General features: G+C 35.5%; 1 protein-coding gene across 1 annotated transcript in view; it reads left to right on the top strand.

The window, feature by feature from the left end:
• Window positions 1-18,540, top strand: part of NEGR1 (neuronal growth regulator 1) — an 817,382-nt gene that overhangs the window by 418,051 nt on the left and 380,791 nt on the right. The window lies entirely within an intron of this gene.

Here is an 18,540-nt window from a genome sequence, read left to right on the forward strand (position 1 = left end):
AATTTTTGGTTATATCATTTAAAAAGTTATTTTTTGAATACTGGAATTATACTAAGAAATCATATCTCCCCTCACCTAGGGGAACTCATGTTTTATGAAAATAAAATTGATTTAAATTTAAATTCATATTTGAGGTTTACATTATTATACAGAAATTGAAGAGACATTTATAGTTTATATAATCCTCTTTTCTGTGGATTCCTCATGTGACCACTTGATCCATCTATTTTGTATATGTGTGTGTATCCATAGGTGTGTATATATATGTGTGTGTGTCTGTGTATCTGTAGTTGTGTATATATATGTGTGTGTATGTGTGTGTGTAGACAGAGAGAGAGATAAATTTTAAGAAATTGGTTCACTTGATCATAAAGGCTGGCAAGTCCAAAATATGCAGGGTAGCTTGCTAGGATGAATACTCAGGAAATAGGCAACATTGTACTAATTCCAAAGGCTATTTGCTGGTGAATTGCCTCTTGCTTTGGGAAGTCAATCTTTTGTTCTCTTTAAGCTTTCAAATGATTGGATGGGGCCCACTTTTATTATGAAAAGCAATCTGCTATATTCAAAGTCTACCAGTTAAATGTTGATCTCATCCAAAAATACCCTCATAGAAACATCTCGAATAATGTTTGACCAAATATCTGGGTACCATGGTCCAGCCAAGTTGCCTTATAAAATTAACCGTCATACAGGTTTTGTTGTGGCATAGAACTATCTATAGCATTCCAAATTTCCCAATGCGGTCATTCAGCCACTGGAAATTTTTAGGTTTTGATTACTATAACTTTTATGTAGTCGAGTGAAGTCTATATTTTTAAAGTAAAAAATTAAACTAAGGGTACCAAATAATTTATTTTTCAATGTAACAGTGGAGAAAAAGAACAAAGCTTCTGTTTTTGTATCTGAAATACCACAGAAATATATTAATGACATTGAAAAGGGACGCCATCTCTTGAATGGACCCCAATAACAGAGTGAATCTACTTATTAGAAATCTTTTTATTATTTTTTTTAATTCTGGAGATCAAATAAAAATTACTTTGAAACATAAAAATACTGATTTTTAACATATGACATGATAATTCACATTTTAAAGTATTTATGGCAGTAAAACCCTAAACATATTTACAGCAATTTAACTATATTTTCCTCACTGTGAATATCCTATAGGTGTTGATGTACGATGTTTTCTGATTCACTTAAATCAGGTATGACAGAGAAACTCAAACTGAGCCCACTTCTATAGCCCATCTATAAAGCAATCACTTCCAGGAATTATATTTACAGAAAAAGAGAAATCTGCTCTGGAGATAATACATATAATCACATTTGCTAAAAACGGAAAAGCCTTATTACATTCTTGTTTGGTATCTATTTTACATCATCACCTGCAGCTAAGTTCTGTTGCCATTATTTTAATACTAGTAAGAAGAAATTGCCACTAAGAACCTCAAAATAGAGGACTTATTTTGTAAAGCTGTAATTGTGTAACTCCAGTTTCAGCATCTCTTTCAAAGAATAACAGTGCCAGGGCTCTAAGACTATTGTAAAAGAAGCACTTTGAAGTGAATTATATTTCCTCCAAAAACATACTTAAATCTTTGCAGAAACAAGGATGGAGGTTCTACTGTGGAGAAGAGTTTAAATGCTCTGATTACAATCAAATCCACTGGAATATTTGTAAAAAATATACCTAATTCTGCAAATGAAGAAGCAGCCTGTTTTATCACAATCAAAATTATATCTATCTAAGCCACACCTTTTTTGCTCTTTTAATTTTGTTTTCTATAATTTTAACTTTTATTACTTCTTTAGAAAGATTTGGTTGCTTTGAGGATTTGTAGAAAATCATCATAAGAAATCTGATGTCTTTTTATCCAGATGTACTTTTCTTTCTCAGACTTCTCCTCCAAAGGTTTCCTGTGGAACTCCTTGTTCCTTCTGTCAGATGAAGTTCTGACTGTTATAAACATTTTGTTAGGACACGTATCTGCCCGTAGCGTTTCAACTTTCCCAATGTGGTCAGATAGCCACTGAAATTTTTTAGGTGATGATTACTCTAAGGACATCAAATTTATTACTGTTTTTAAAATACCTTGCATTTTCTTAAAGCCTATTACAGAATATCAAATCAGCTTTATATTAACTATTGGAAATATCTCTTTATTGAAACCAATTTTGAATTCTACTTCAACTTTTATTGGATCTATTTTTTAATCAAATACAGGCCTTGCAGTTCAAGATGAAATCTCATTTGATTAATTTCAGGCCATTTTTTCTAAGCTTTTTGTACTATGATATGATGTCTCATTGCTTGATATCCTCTCTCATCTGAGAATTTAATTAATGTTATTACCAACCAACTGCATATCATTTATGAAGATGTTTAACAGAGTAGAGTTCAAGACTACTCTGAATGAAGCAAAACACTTCACACCCACTGCCAAAGACTCACAATTTGCCTTTATATTTCACACTTAGTTCATCAGTAAGCGAGAGATAACCTTCTGTTAAGACCTAAATACTTTCCAGTGGAATTCTCAGTATCCTCATGTACCAAAGATTTTACCTCACTCAAAACTAGGCATTTTTTACTTGGCATGAGTAGTGACTTGTTTCCTTAATTGTTTTACATATATGCATAAGTGCATTTTTCTGTAGAGAGAGTTCATTTATAGTTTTATAACTAATCCCCAAAAAGGTACATAGCTCCCAAAGTATACAAAGCCATGCATTTTCTTACATGATTATATTAAATATTTAAAAAATAATGTGTGCTGCATTTTTCCTATGTGGTAGAGCACTATTATTTTTCTCTTTTGTATTTAGCCTCTAGATTATTTGTATCACCCAAATTTATTTTCTTGAGTATTTTTCTCAGAAGCATTATACTTCTGATTTTCAAGATAATTTTCTTAAAAATATATAGTTTTAATATATGCTATCTTTGGATGAAAATAGAAAAATTAAACTCTAGATACTAAAAACATAAGGTCATATTTTTCTACCATTAATGTGAACAAATGGGGTATTATCCAGGAATTATAAAACTTTTAAAAAATAAATCCTGTCAGTCTTATTTAATAGTCTTTTACAACATTAATATTGTTAGAACACAAGGAAGAATCCAAACTCATCTTACTTTTAAAATACGCTTCTGGTTGATTTATCCAAGAAAGAAATGAGGGAACTAGATTATATATTTTAGTTTTTGTTGTAATTAGATGAGTGCCCAATTGTGAGTGATTAAAAATAACTCCATATCTATTTCATGGACCTTGCTTTACTGTTTTAAATAGATGTTAATTAAGGCTGAGTCGGTGGAGGGGATTTGCAGTTGTACATGCAGGAATATTAAAAGAACATTTCATGTAGGAAACGTAAGGTTATCTACTCTTTATTTAACATAGGGTGAGTAGAGTGCACTGTTCAATTGGGGACCTATTATTAAAAGAGAGATACAGAGAATGTGGAGAGTGTTAACAAGAGGACAACAAAACATGACTGAATGTTCTGGGTAAGATAAAGAGTAAATGAATTTCAAGTAAAAATCGTGTCTGAAGAAAAATATAATGTCAGTGCTCAAGTATTTTCACACTAAGAGCGTGAGGTTTGGAATGGGAGAGACCTGTATTTGAATCCCCTGCTCCTCCTCTTGTCAACTGGCCAACATTGAACCTCTCCAATATGCAAAGTAGGAATAATATATACTCTGGCAGACTATTGTTAGGAAAAAGGATGATATAAGTAATAGGTCTAGAACAGTATCAGACACATACAGAAGTCCTTCTGTAAATGATAGTTGTAATTATTTCTACTATTTTTATTACCTACTCCTCATAAGCAATTCCACAAGGTCCTCTTGGAATTGTTAACCACAGAATTGCTTCTGGGTGCATTAGTATTGGTGGAGGATGGAAAGTGAGAAGAAGAGGCTACTTGATCATACATAATATTAAATCAGTCTGTTCTTTAACGTATTAATACAAAGGTGAGTTTGGCTGAATACACTGAGGTACAACATTTATGCTTGTTTTTTTTTTTTCTCTTTCTTCCTCCCTGCCTCCCTCCCTCTCTCTTTTCCTTCCTTCCTTCTTTTGTAGAGATGTCCTTAAATATAGTTATGTGTCCCTGAAGGGTATTTAGTCATCAGGTCTGACTTTGCCATATGCCTTTCCTCAGAACTGTAGTGGAGGGTAATAGTGTATGGCAAATAAAGAATTAAGCATTGGTTAACTTTTGTTTATTGTACTTTGTATAACAACAGGAAGAAATACTACATACATTAAAATGTTGGCAAAAATAGAGGTGTAATTTTGTTTAGACTAGAGTAAGCTTTTTCGAACAGGAATTCTCTTTTCTTTCTTTTTAAAATTGAAATCTCTATAGTCCCAATTCTTTCTTAGGTAGTCTTGATATATAGCAGAAGAAATAGTGTTTCACCAGCTTGCATTGTTTTCCCAAACTATGCCTGCCCTAAAAGTATTAACTTCAAATAATTTTGGTCATGCTTTATGTCACTACTCTTAAAGAAGATAATTTCTTAAAGTTCTTTATGATTTCAGTGCAGATGTATATAACTTCTAGACAATTGTCAACAATTATTTTCTATAGTTCACAGAATGAAGAGTTTTATAGGAAAATGCATATATAAAACAGAATTTTCAGTGACTATAGTTATCAAAAACATATTATGCTTGCGCGATGCATATCTTAAATACCCTGATCACTACACACTATATACATGTAACAAAATTTCACATGTGCCCCATAAATTTGTACAAATAAAAAATTTAAAAAGGAAAGAGAATTTTGTGAACAATAAAACCTAACATATGACTATGTTATAACATACATAAAAATAAACTCTCATTGTGTACCTAGAACTTCCTTCAAAATAAAATATGTAGATTTAACATGCATAGATTTTGTCTATTTTGGTTTAACTCAAAAATCAATAACATGCAATAAATAATCAGAGATTAGGGGATGGAGATGGTATGAGAGAGATAATGAGTAAGCCTAGTTACTACCCAGCCCTAGTTTGGCCTTGCTGTCTGCTAATCACCAGAGCCTAGAACTCATATGATTTTATACCTCACTGAAACAAATTAATTTAAACACATACACACACAGACACACGCACACACACACACTATATACTAGACACACAAGCATATGTACCATCTCATTTAATCTTTCCAATAACTAAATAACTCATTTTATAGATAAGAAAATTTAGGTACAAAGAGATTAACTAGCATAAAGTTACATAGTTATAAATTGATAGAGTTATAATTCATAACAAAGTAGTCTAACTCTAGAGACTGCTTCTTTAACCATTATGCTACTGTGACTTCCTTGGTTGCTGTAGTGAATCGAAGCTTCAGAAACTGCAGGGAATTCAAGAAAATTACAAGAGCAATCACAATCCTTTGTGATTACTTCTTGATATAGTTACGCTGGGGGACTGACAGAGGGAACAACCAGAGTAGTTTCCTTAATCAACTTTGACTATCTTCTTTTGTTAGAACCATGGAATTGCAAACATAAAAGGAATGAAATTAGAGTGAAAGAAAAAGAATATCAAGGAAGGAGAGAGGTTGCAGGATAATAATAGTGATAAGTGCTATTTATTAAACACTTGTATATGCAGGTACTGTGGCAACAATAATTTTTTATGCTGCAGTAGATTGCAAAAATGAATACAATGTCTTCACTGTTCCCTCTATCCTTGTCCTTTTGCAGTGTGACTTGGCAGTTCTTCCCATGAAGAGGTAAAGTCTGGTTCCCTAGTCTGTAAATCTGGGCTGCCCTTGTGACTTGCTTTCACCAATAGGATACGACAGAAACAACATTATGCCAGTTCTGAGTTTTGTTTTGAAGAGACCTGGGGGTATTTATTTATTCTCTGTCCTGATCCTCTGCCATACTATGAGATAAATAGAAAGATAGATAACACATGGCTTTGTTACTCTCATCACCCTAGCTGGCAGCCCGCCAACTATCAGGCACGTGCGTGAGCTAGTTACTAGGCAAAGACCCTGAGAAAGCCTAGCTGAATTTAGCCAAGCCTGATCCACATCAGCAGAACTGCCTGGCTCTTGCATAAACTTGTGAACAAAAATAAACGTCACTAAGTTTGGGGTGTTTTCTTATACAGCAACAGACAATCAATATGTGTATATGTTATCTTCTCAAATTTTAAAACAACACTGTTTGGTAGATATTGTCGGGGCCAAGGGAGACCTTCCTCTTCATCCTCTAAAGTTTCACTGAAAAGTCACCTCACAAAAGGTACGTTAATAGGAAAAGTGGCATACAAATTTATGAGTGTGCACAGAAGGAAAAACACAGTAATTATCTTACACTGCAATGGGTTACAGATGGTTATATACTCTTCTTAGGGGAAAGGGAGATGGGAGGTGTGGGTGATTTTAGGGTGGTAGTAAATGATTTTTAGAGGTATCCAATAGGCTTGAAGAAAATATAATAGCCTGGGATAAAGTCTGTTACACCTGCAGAAAGGACAATGGTTTGTGGCAAAAGTCTGTCCAGGTGTGTTGACAGATTTCATTCTTCCTGTGACATGAATTCAGTTAATGAAAACACAGCGAAGGAACCAGAGGTAAGTATTTTCTTCTTTGGTGAGTTCAGACTTTAGGCAGAAAAAGTAACTTCAGAAAACAGCTTCATCTTGTGCTTTGGGAGAGACAGAGGATTGAGAGACAAGAAAGGAAAGGGGGTGGGGAGGGCAGTCAGAGAGACCTTGTGGCTTTTTCAGTTCAGAATGTAAAAGTCCCATAGTTTGGAGTAACAGTTTCTGAGCCCTAACGGTGTTATTGCCATTTCAGAGACAACAAAACTCAATTACAGTAATATAGCAATGGTGGAGGCCAGTATCGACTCCCAAGCTGTATGACTTCAAGCCTAGGTCTTGTCCTGCTCAGAAGGGAACAAGTTAAACAGTGCCACTTGTATTAGTCAGAGTTCTCCGGAGAAACAGAACCAATAGGGATTGCCTCACACAATTATAGAGCCTGAGAAGTTCCACAATCTGCCGTCTAAAAGCCAGAGACCAAGGAGAGACAGCTGTGTCATTTTGTCTTAGTCTGAAAGTCTGAGAACCTGGGGAGCTGATAGTTTATGCGCAAGAGGAGATAAGATGAGATATCCCAGCTCAAGCACTGAGGCAGGAAAAAATAAAAGGGATATAGTAAGAAATACTATCTGGCCGGGCGCGGTGGCTCACGCCTGTAATCCTAGCACTCTGGGAGGCCGAGGTGGGTGGATCGCTCGAGGTCAAGAGTTCAAGACCAGCCTGAGCAAGAGCGAGACTCCATCTCTACTAAAAATAGAAAGAAATTATCTGGCCAACTAAAAAATATATATATATAAAAATTAGCCGGGCATGGTGGCGCATGCCTGTAGTCCCAGCTACCCCGGAGGCTGAGGCAGTAGGATCGCTTAAGCCCAGGAGTTTGAGGTTGCTGTGAGCTAGGCTGACGCCACGGCACTCACTCTAGCCCGGGCAACAAAACAAGACTCTGTCTCAAAAAAAAAAAAGAAATACTATCTATTCTTAACATATTGTTTACAGTCAACGTTACTATCTATTGTTAACATATTGTTTACAGTCAACGTTAGTCCTTCCACCTTTAGATTTACTCAGGCTCCTGATGAATTGGATGATGTATTAATACTTTACTGAATCCATTGATCCAAATGATAATCATATCTGGAAACTCCCTCACAGACACACCCAGAAATAATGTTTAGTCCAGGCACCCAGTGGCCCAGTCATGTTAACACATAAAATTAACTATCACACCGGCAAATGAAGATCTAGATACAGATTTCTCCTTACTTCTATTCCAAATCTTTAAACCATGAATCAAGACAAGTTTTATAAAGCAAACACCAGTATCAGGGAAGGCAGCTTTACATTCCAACAGAAGCCAGTTTATTTGGTTAACATTGTAAAACTGTAGGCCAAAATCCAAGACTGAAGTGAAACTCATTTATTTTTTCAACAAACATTTATTAAGTGCCTGCCATATGCTAGGCCCTGTGCTTGGCACTATTATGCAATTAATTTAAAAAATAAATCCATGATTTCAGAAACAATTCAAAGCTCAATAATTTAGGCAGAGCAAGACAAGTTATTCATAAAGATGCAGGCTAATTGGAAACCTAGTTTAAACGCTACGCGTATACTGCAGTCAGAGGGCTATGGATCTAAAGAGAAAGGAACATAAAGTCCTGAAAAATATTGTCAGAATAATTAATATGAAGAATGGCACTTGGAACCAGATTTCTTCAACCCACTCTGTAGAAAACAGGATAAATTTGGTGCAGCTGGTTTATAACATCAGGTTAGTGCAGTCATGAGCCCAAGTCAAGAGCTGAGAGATTGACCCAGCTTTATGTATTGCTAGTGACAGAATAGGGGATCACACCAAGTACAGCATGCGAGAGCCACCAACTCAGAGCAGCTTTAGTCATTTGTTTTGTATGCAGCTCTGCTTTCTTCCCCATTGCCTCCAGCTCATAAAAAAGACTTTTTATCCAGAAAGATTCTCTTTGTGGAGAATTCTAGGCTTCATCAACCATGGAGAAATAAATTTTCTCTTCTCTCACAGTGTATAATTTTCTCTTCCTAACTCCTGAGAAAGGCCATTGATAGGAGTTAATGGTATTTGCCTCTAGAAAACAATAGTGTCTGACTCAATATTTTACAAGATCTTTTTCTATTTTCCTGCTACAAAGAAAAGGCTCAACACCTTGGCACTTCCAGGTGCAAGCAGTACTTTTTTAAGTTAAAAAAATGTTATGACTTATATTTATATTATTATAAGTAAATACATAGTAAACAATAACAATTTTGTTTTCTGATGATCTCAAAAAGTAGTGGCCTATATTGAGGAAAACAGGTAATTTCTCCTTATTGGTTGAAGTAATGAAAATGCCTTCCCTCTGTATCATATCTCTGGATTTCTGATTGTGATGATGCTATTCTTTCTATGTATTGGTGCCACTTCAGGGCCCCAGGAATAACTGGTTCTTTCCATTTAGGGTTCAAAAATATATAGATAGGCCAGGTGTGGTGGCTCATGCCTGTAATCCTAGCACTCTGGGAGGCCGAGGCAGGAGGATCGCTTGAGGTCATGAGTTCAAGACCAGCCTGATCAAGAGCAAGACCCTGTCTCTACTAAAAAAATAGAAAGAAATTATCTGGACAACTAAAAATATATAGAAAAAATTAGCTGGGCATGGTGCCGCATGCCTGTAGTTCCTAGTGACTCGGGAGGCTGAGGCAGAAGGATTGCTTAAGCCCAGGAGTTTGAGGTTGCTATGAGATAGGCTGATGCCATAGCACTCTAGCCAGGGCAAAAGAGCGAGACTTTGTCTCAAAAAAAAAAATATATATATATAGATAGATAGATAGATAGATAGATACTGAGTTATTTAATAATGCTATCTATTCTTAACATGTTGTTTGTAGTCAAGGCTACTCAGTCAAAGCTAAGCATTTAAGTAGAGAAGGAAACAATTTCTAGATAAGATGGACTTCCCTGATTGAAATTCTCCATGTAGTCATTGCAATGCACTTCACACCTGAGTTTCACAAGAGGCCATCCTATTTTACCTAATTGGGCTCTGGCTTTGTGATTTATTAAAGTTGTTCTTTCTCCACTCTGTTCACATGGTGTGCAATGTTAAAGAGGTAGACTAGTTCTCTGTTGACTTGTTGTTAACCCCCTTATCCTCAGACCAGCTCAACAAATCTTTATTGAGGGCCTACCAAGTATTGTTATTTGATGTTTTATTATGGTTTATAGGCGACCCGGATGAAACTTCACAAGGAGAATGTGATGTCTATTTGCAGTTTTAAATTGTATAGACATCAGAGCTGACCCTCACTCTATGGGCCTTTAATTTGGTTTGACACATGAGGTCACATCAGCTAGTGCCTTAGAGGGCTTCTTTTTGTAAGAGTTCATCATTTACCCATATACTCCTGAGCAAGAAAAATCTAGAGACAACCTTCCTTTCAGCTTTCTATCTCTGATGAAGAGCTTTCAGACATATGGCACAAGTGGTGCGTCACTTTGATCGTCTGGTTGTCAGTTCATAGTGCTATGTTGATTCTGTCACCAGTATCACCGTTCTTCCAAACTATCTTTTATTCTTCCCTCTCATTCAAACCTAGTATTCAATCTGTCATTGAGTGCCGTCATTTCCTCCTTTGAACTGTCTTTCAGTTCCTGCCCTCCTCTCCTTTCCCATTACCCTCACTCTAATCTGGGCTTATGATTATCACAGGGGTGCTCAGCTGATTTTTCTCACTCAGGTCTCTACCATGTCTAATGCATCTTGCGTACTTACATCAGTCCAGTGCTCCTAAAGTCCTGCTTTCGTTCTGTTATTCCCTGTTCAGTAACTTAGGTGGTTTCCTCTTGTCATCTAATACAATGCATTCTGGCTTGTACATCTTCTTCTCTTCAAACCAGGCTCCCATTCATCCCAGAACGCGCAGAGCCACCAAACATAAAAGCAGCATGCTCTTTCCTGCCTTACTGCTTTTGTTATATTTTTCTTCCGGCCCAAAACTTCTGTGGTCTTCACCTCTCTTATAGAAATCCTCCTATGTTTTCAGGGGCCAATACAAGTTCCATTCCTCCCAAGGAAGTTGTCTCTAACAGCTTTAAACCACATTCACACCTTTGTGCTTTTACAGCATACACTAATACTCTGTCACAGCACCGATGGCATTGTGCTATAATTGTCTGCTTACATGATTGTGTCTCACAGGTAATAATGAGCCCTCTGATGACAGAAAACAATTTTTCTTGTTCAACCTTGTAACTCCATGTGCCCAGAATTGTTTGACTTATAGTAGGTTCTCAGTGAAAACTTGTCAAAGTACTTAATAAATCTCTCTCTTCTTTAAATGCTTAACTCTAAATCAGAATAGAAGTTTAACATTATGTTGCATATGCAAAGATAAGGAATATAGTGAGTAACATCAGTGACCTCAGGCTAAAGGAGCTTTTATTCACTCGAATAATATAACTGCTTTATTTATAATTGTTTTCTTCAAAAAGCTCCCTAGGGACAGAGACCATATCTTATTATCCCTTTGATCCTTTGATAGTGCCTAGCACAGTGATAGTAACTGAGTACCTGGTGATTGCAATGAGCATGCAATTCCCAGTGTCTATCACAGCAAAAATTCGCTGTCCTAAGAGACACCGTCCTAAAAGAGAGCATACTGTTTTTCTATTTACATTTTAATACATGGATCCATAAAATCAAAGAAGGCTACTATATTTTTTTTATTTTCATTAGTCCACGTGATGGACTCATGCTTAGGGCATTGAGAAATGTTGAAGTCAGTGTTTAGAAATGTTTCCTAATTTAACAGGTTAAGATAGCCCTAGAACTGTAATATCCAGATGATGCTAATGGTGCACAATTTTTTCCCCAACTGTGGAGTGATCTCCTTAAAGGCAGGAAATTTGGCTTATCTAAACAATTATGTTTTCCCATAACACATGGAATTATTTATTGCACACAATAAATTCTAAGAGTGAATATTTGCTGAGTAAATGGCTGAATTATAACAACTAAGAGCTAAACTTTATAGTGGCTGAGAAAGGGAAATATCAATATGGAACAAAGTAGAGAAATATCCTAATGAAATGGTATTTTCAGACTCCCCTGTATATACGCTCCCCATCTCCCTTTGTGGCTTTATTTTTCTCTTTAACACTTAACATTGAACTGACTGTTTTACTTATATATCTGGTGTGTAAGTTACAATACAGCAGGGACTTTTGTTTTTTTTTTGATGTTGTTGGTTACCACTAGTGTCAAAAACAAGGATCAGCAAAATATCATTTGAAGGCCAAGTATGGCCCACAGCCTGTTTGTTGTTGTTGTTTTGTTTGTTTGTTTTTTAATTTTATTGAACGCAGCCATCCCATTAGTTTACATACCATCTGTGGCCATCTTGTGCAACAACTACAGAACTGAATAGTTGTGACAGAGACTTTATGGCCCACAAAACTGAAAATACTTACTGTTAGACCCTTAATAGAGAAAAAATTTCAACTCTTTGTCTACAGCAATGCCTGACACAAGGTAGATATTCAGTAAATGTCTGCCATATAAATGAATGAGATAATAAATAAATGGGTCAGAGATAAAGTTCAGGTAACACTTTACCATCTCTGTCCCAAAGGTCTTTTGTGTGTCTGAAAATGGAGATCCTGAAATAGATTCTCAGTCATATTTCTTGATCTATAGGGGGCCAAGAGTTTTGTGCAAGAGAATTTGCATTTAGCCAACAATTGGGATTGATTTGTGTAAAGCTTCTGTGGTATCCTTAAAAAAGATTAAAGGAAAATATTAATGGGGTTCCTGAAGAAAATCCCCATTGGGTAAAGAAATCTGGTAGTGTTAGGCAGACTACACATGGGGACTACCTGAGGGAAGTAGTTCTTTTGAGTAGTAAAAGGTTATGCCTGATAGTTCCCTGGGCCCAGCACCTTTATAAGGATTGTGCTGCAATATTAAGAATAGAAGCAGGAGTTTTACTGTGGATCCCAAAACTAGACTGTGAGAACCTTCTTCTCTGAAAGAGCTGGTTAACAGGAGCAGAGGTGGCTGGCTAGAGAGGTAGGAAAGCTTCGGTTGTTTCTATTTTGGTAGAAATGAGCACTAAATTATGGGCTGGACTAAAGAGGTCAAGAGACCAAAAGCTTGTTCGGAACCTTAGAATCCAGACCTGAGGGATCACAGAGCTGTAGGAAGCAGCTCTGATTATATATCAGAACCCTCTGCCAGAAATAACTGGAGTGTGGTATCTCTGAAAAAGACTGGCTGTCTGCCTCATCAAGTTGATAGGAGCTTATTGCATTGAGATTTGGAGTATTGCTTAAAATGTAACACAGTTTTACTTACTAGTTGGTGATGCCAGAGATAGGCTGGATCCAATATCTGTTAAACCTCAGAAGAAATGAAGATTTCAGTTTAATTTTTCATAGAAAAAGCACTGAAAGGAACTTATACGGTATAACAAAAAAGCTTTGAGGATTTAATACTAATTGATTTCATTTTGATTTCACATAATAGTCAACTCCAGAAAAACTTCTGTACCCTACAAACTCAGAAAGCATTCAAAAGAAATCACAAAGTACATCAAAAGCTTGTTTCCAACTTAATTTGGATCCAGAATTCAGATAGTAGTAATAGACTGTGAGATGAGAAAAGAGGGTTAAGCCACACTGATGTTATACAATTTCCAAGTGTGATTGTATTTCCCACTGTTTTTTCCCTGTGAAACGAACTTGCCCTGAAACATACACAAGCCCTTGACTCTCTGCCCTTAGCCTTGTCTCATGGCTCAGCCGTCAGTAGTGTTCATTATACATTGATTGGGAAGAAAACATAAGCCAAACCTTTTTTCCTTGAAGAAGCACAGTGCACACTGCAGGCAGTAAATAATGACACAGAATCAGAACAAACAGTAGCTCCTGTGGAGTACAGGACAGCAGGTGTACTTTGCTGGAAAGTTAGAAATTCAAGAATTTGGTCTCTGAGGGCAATAGGCACAGGTTACAGGGGAAAGACGAAGCAATGTAGACTTGTATCCCATGGACATGACCAACATACTCATTAGAAGAGTGAAAGACAAAGTGAAATTGTGGGGAGCTGTGTGGATTGTGTAGTGAACATTAAAACAGGAAGGAAGGGAAGGAGGAGAGAGAGAAAGAAAAAGAAAAAGAGAAAGAGAAAGGAAACAAACAAAAAAAAACCTATCTTTTTTAATAAGAGAAAAAGAAAAGGTCAAAAACCTATGTAGCAACAACAAGATGTGTTTCTGAGTTGTTTCCTTGGGGATCAAAAATACAAGCACTATTTTCTCTTTATTATGTCCTTTTCCTTTGTTTTCTATTCCTGCCCCTGCTTACCATATGAAGGGATGAAAAATAGAACTAATTCAAGGCTAAAGAAAACTTTAAAACATGTAGCTACTGCTAACAATGAGCAGAGAATTGAACTAAACACATTGGACATAAAGGAAAATATTCCTCTTCTGAAATTCACACCCTAGTTGCAGAGTAAAAGGTAAAGAATAATAATAAAAAGAAATAACCACCAATTAGTTATTCCATTCCCATTAGCCCAAAATATTTAGTTCATATCATATTATAGCACTTACTATACAGTATTATGTAGGATAATTCCATAATTCAAATAGTCCTCTAGGTTTAAAAGCAAATGCTATGCTTTACCTGATTCTGAGATTTTTAGATGTGTTAGAAAAAAATTTATTGAATTCTTATGGAAACTGTCAGAAATGAAATACTTATTTGCTGAACTATTCACCTGCCATTACATTTGGTTCCCCTAGTTTTTACCCCTGTCCCACCCCTTCTCTTTTTTACATCTTTATAGTTGACATGGAATTGTACTTTTATCTGGGTCAATTGGGATAAAGAGAAAATCTTAAAGATATCATTATAGTGTTTTATGCCTGTTTATCTCTTGGTATGTTTAGATAAAAATTCAGATCCAAGGAAGGAGCATAGTTTTGGAAAAAACAAAGAAATAAGAATTCTGTGTTTGCCATTTTTGTTTTCAGATAGTTAATTTTGGAAACAAATGTTTTAGAGAAGAGTTCTGTATTGTTTTGTTTGTTTTTAATTTCTGTTTTTTCTTAGTTATAAACTGAGAACAGTAATAAAAATTATATGAGAGACCAACGAAAGGGATTCAGCAAGTACTGGTGCTATTCTCTCTGTTGGCATTTTCCATGAAAACACTGACTCACAAACAGTAAGGAAAAATCTATGGCATCAGAAATTGAAGAATGATTATCTACCCAGAGTCTTTCAGCTTACTCATTGATTGAACAGGGTTGCATGACAAAATCACTGTTGATAAGAGATGTAGACCCTTCAGTTTACTTGGAAAATGGAAAGCTAGTCATTCTTGTGAGAATTATCAGCAATCCATCAAATTTTACCCATCAATGGTAAAGTTGGGATTGTTTCTCTCAGTAGTAAAAAGCTTCATGTATTTTTCAAGGAAAGACTTTTCCTTTTCTCTCTGCTCCATTTCTCCATAAAATAGAACACAATAGGACACAAAAATAAAGGCTTCTTTGTTTTTCTATAAAATCATTGGCTATTTACTGGGCAGCCATTCTAAGCTTGATTTCACTATGAGTCTCATGTTCTGGAAAACCATTGTCACAGGAGAAAAGCCAGTAGTGTTAACTGCTCTGAGCAAAAGTGTAAGCTTAAAAGCAATAGCTTGCTAAAGGCCCTGTTAATGAAAGCTAGTTGTTTTCACCTTTCTCCGCTAAAGAAATGTTGACTATCAGTACTAATACAATGTTATTTGTAGACAGATCTCCAATTAGTTTAATGGGTGTTCTCTTCACATTTGTCATTATCCCTAGGTCTCACTTATGCATTAAAAAGTATTCCATAATGAGGGTCATTATATTTTGACATTTTAGAAATGTAGTCATGTAGGTAACTAGCTAAACCCTGCCCTTGTCAATAAGCAAACAATTTTAGAAATTCAAAAACAATTTTCCTTCTTGGGCTGTGTACTTTTTAGTACAAATGAATAACAGAAAACTCTCTTGCAAGCTTCAAACCAAGTCATTACAAATACACTTCTTTTCACAGAGAAAAGGGGAACAATCTTTTCGCCTTACTTCCATAGGCTCACATATAATGTTAAAGAAATGGAAATCTCCTTACCTCTTTTAAGAAAGTATACATTATGTTGTTTGGAAATTGTTCAGAAAAAGGAAGGAAGACCCATTAAATAGGAAGTGACAGCTGATTGTAAAACTAAACAAATAAAAACCCCCAAAGCCAGAATGAATCTCAAATGACAGATGTTTGCATTAAAAAGGAGAGAGACAATTGAGAAAATTTAGTGAAAGGAGTGATTATCAGGTATAATCATAGTTGTTGTGGTAAGAAAAAGAAACTTTACTCTGATAATCAAAAATATATCATCATGGAAGTGCTACTGGAGTGGAGATATACAGATACACAGGTGGAAAAGTAGGGAAAGAAAGAGAGAGTAGAGTGAAACAGAGCACACTTGATTGTATATTTTCATTCAATGTATATAGGGAAGGAAAAAGAAAGCCGAGATTCCAGAAACTAGGACCAAGCAATTTTAGATCAGAATATCACATGAAAAGTGGGAACTGAGGAAGGAAATCAGAGGGCATCCATGAGACCCTGCCCTGGTAAAGCAAACGTCTGACAGAAGCATATCTTCTACCAACCGTCTTCTATGTGGTTTATAAAAATTGAGAATGCCAATACCTGGGACAGTGAAAATATTCTAGAATATGAAATGAAATATGAAAGAAAAGTAAAACAAAGTAAGAAAAGTGTTTTTGGAGATTATCAGAAGTGAATTATAAGGCTAAACAATAGTAAAAGGGATATGTCAAGATACTAAAATTAGATATTCTGATTTGTTTAGCTCTTCATAATATTTTTACATTTTTTCTTCCTCTTTCTAATATGCGTTGTTTATTATTAGCTAGGGACAATGGTAACCATTTTAAATCCATCATCACATTTGATCCTCTTTATAATCCTATGAGGTAAGTATTGTAATTACTCTCAATTTATAGACAAAGAAGCCGAGATTTAGGAAGATGACATAACTTGCCCCAACTTGCATAGATGGTAAGTGGAGACTAGGATTCAACATTCAATCTTCTTTATATTAAAGTTGATGCTTTCAATTATTATTTTCTATTGCTCTTTTATGATATAAAGAACATGTTAGTAGTATTAAAAATCATATCATATACCTGGAGAATAATCCAGTGGTTCATTTGAGAATCACAATCATATTTTGAAGAGACCTTATGCTGGATCTTCTTGAATTAAAATGTGTGTAAATGGGACTAAAGTATGTGTAGTTTTTAAAAGCTACATAGGTGAGTTATAAAATGCCACAGGAAAGCAAAGGAGAATATCAGAGTGTTTTCTGAAGGAGATCTAAGCCATATCTAAAATCTATATGATATACCTATGAAAAGAAGCTTAACCTCATTAGCCATCTAGGAAATGCGAATTGAAATGAGATACTATTTCACACTCCCCTGAATGACTAAAATAAAGCCTGATAATGTCAAGTGTTGCTGCAGATGCGGAACAGCTAGAACCACTGGTGAGCTTATAAAATGGTACCATCACTTTGGAGAATTATCTGTCAGTTTCTTATAAGGTTAAAAACATATTTATCTTATGACCTAGAGATACCACACCTAGGCAGACATTTACTCAAGAGAAATGGAAACATATATTCATGAAAGCCTTGTACATGAATGTTAATAGCAACCTAACTCATAAAAGTCAATAACTGAAAACAACTCAAATATCCATAGACAGGAGAATATATAAACAAATTGTATATTCAGGTATTGGAATAGTACTCAATAATAAATTAGGAATACACAAATGATACATGCAATGTGGACAAATCTTACAGACATAATGGTGAGCAAAAGAAGCTAAAAGATTCCATTTATATGAAATGCAAGAATAACTCAAACTAATCTATGGTAACAGAAATAAGAAATTTCTTGCTTATGTGTGTGGAGAGGGGAAGGGATTGACTGGAAAGGGGCGTGATAAAACTTTCTGGAGTGACAGAAATGGTTCATAACTTGTTTTGGATGATGGTTTCACAACAGTATAGAGTTGTCAAAATTCATGGCATTGAACATTTAAAATTGGTGCATGTAAATTATACTTCAATTTAAAAAATATGTAGTTCCGATTATCACCGCCTTTTTCCATTTACAGAAGAGAAAACTGAGGCTCAAGGAAGACAGGTAAGATTATATGGCTCTAGAGTTATCTAACTTACATCAGAATCCAAGTCTGCTCATTTTGTAACCCATGCTTTTTCCACTTAATAGCTTTTATATGATTATAAGTCTCTCCTTCGCAACGTATCTATATATTTAACAAAACAAGTAAACAAATGGACTACGACACATTTTCAACAGTAAAAGTGTTAAAGTGAGAAAATTGCCAAGGCTAAAGCATCACAATTAACTAGTTTTGGTACTTTTCTGGACTGATACCCATCACCAGCTCTGAAACTGTCTTTGTGTAGGTGACATTAGCCTCAATGTCCAAGAGTAGCCAATCGTTTTCGTCTGAGTACTGTAGTCTATCCTCTGAGAACAACCAGGGAAGATGACTTGGCACCTTTGTCAGGACTATATTTTATGTTTAAGGAGTCCCTCCCACATTGGTAAATGTAATGAGTACAGTGCATTTCATTTCATTGAATCGCTTCTGTAGACATTCACAAAAGATCAGCTTCTGTGCACTTCAGTCAGACGCACAGTTATGAAAGTGCCATAAAACCTGTGTGATCACCACCTGCATGTAAAAAATGCCAGCAATAACTTACCAAAATATTTCTAGTGAAAATATGACTTTGACCCAGATGGCAAAATAGGCT

The sequence above is a fragment of the Lemur catta genome, chromosome 3 (genome assembly GCF_020740605.2).
Source record: "Lemur catta isolate mLemCat1 chromosome 3, mLemCat1.pri, whole genome shotgun sequence".
NCBI lineage: Eukaryota > Metazoa > Chordata > Mammalia > Primates > Lemuridae > Lemur > Lemur catta.